Source organism: Limulus polyphemus, unplaced genomic scaffold, assembly GCF_000517525.1.
Source record: "Limulus polyphemus unplaced genomic scaffold, Limulus_polyphemus-2.1.2 Scaffold1534, whole genome shotgun sequence".
Taxonomy (NCBI): domain Eukaryota; kingdom Metazoa; phylum Arthropoda; class Merostomata; order Xiphosura; family Limulidae; genus Limulus; species Limulus polyphemus.
In genome coordinates, this window is record NW_013667144.1 from 244778 (window position 1) to 246447 (window position 1670).

Sequence of the window (1670 nt, forward strand, 5' to 3'; positions counted from 1 at the left end):
GAGGATCAATACTTTTACTTAGAACTTAGATGCTAGATATAAAAACGCTAAGAGGATCAATACTTTTACTTAGAACTTAGATGCTAGATATAAAAACGGTAAGAGGATCGATACTTTAAGTCAGAACTAAGATGCTAGATATAAAAACGGTAAGAGGATCGCTACTTTAAGTCAGAACTAAGATGCTACATTATAAACGTGTACTAAGAGGTTTGTTGTTCACATCTTATAATAATTGTAACAAATCTTTCTGTACTTTAAATATACGGGTTTCTCGTGTGTGATCGAGTTGTTATCACATTATTGGTGGAAACTCATCATATGGTGTTGGAATCACTATTTGAACACCACTTTTCTTATTTCAGTTCCCCTTTTCCTTCAAATAACTTTAGGTCTGATGCATAGGGCGCTTAACCCGCAATCCGCTAGCGTGGGATCGAAACTCGTCGCCTTTGTGCCGTTATTAGGTCAATCCCATTATCCGTTGGTAAAGAGTAGCTTAAGAGTTAGCGGTGTTAACTTGCTACCTTCCCTCTAGTATCGCACATCTGAATTAGAGACGGCTAAAGCAGATTTTTTTTTACAATACGTGGTGCTGTGATCTTTACGTTACTTTTTCCGTTGTTTCTACTGACTGTACTTTAAAATATGTCAATAATACAATAGATAAAATCATGTTAAGAACAGATCAGTGTAAAACCAGTGTGTTTCAATGGTTTGTGTGGTATCACATCACGATAAGGTGGTCAATAATTTCTAACAAATCCTTCACTACTGGCCCATTTTGTTTATTTGTTTCAGATACTTATGCAACGCTACATGAGGGCTATCTGCGCTAGCCGTCTCCAATTTTGAACTAATATACTAGACGAAAGGTAGTTAGTCAACAGCACACACACACACCACTTGGGTACTTTATTCGAATAGTGGAGTTTGACCATCACTCTTATAACGCACCCACTACCTTAAAGTGCGGAAGGTAAATCATGAATCAACATTCTAACCACAAGACCATACGCGTTGGCTCACCACAGAGTGTACAAAAATAACATAAGTATCGATTGTAGCGCCACATATTATCCAAATATTACAAAAATATCAGAAGATATTAAGTAGCGATTGCAGCGCCACATAGTGTATAGAGATGGCAAGGCTAACAAAATATCAATTGCAGTGTCACTTATTGAGCAAAGTTAGAAGAAAGAATAATGGATATGAATTAGGGATTCCAGGGTCTGATAATCAACAAATCTTACGTGCAATAAATGAACATGTAAGCCAAGTTTATATATAATCAGATGAACATTTTTAAATTATAAATAAAAACCTTTACATGAAATAATATATGACACCATAAAAAATCGTAATATCACGAAAATAAAGATAACTTCAGCAGTAGTGAGTAAGAAGAGATTCGGAGATTGGATTTTGGAACAATTGTTTCGAGATTGAAAAGATCGAATTCGATATCAGTTCCGCAGTTCGTCTTGTTGCTTGTTTGTTTGTTTGTTTTTGAATTTCGCGCAAAGCTACACGAGGGCTATCTGCGCTAGCCGTCCCTAATTTAGCAGTGTAAGACTAGAGGGAAGGCAGCTAGTCATCACCACCCACCGCCAACTCTTGAGCTACTCTTTTACCAACGAATAGTGGGATTGACCGTCACATTATAA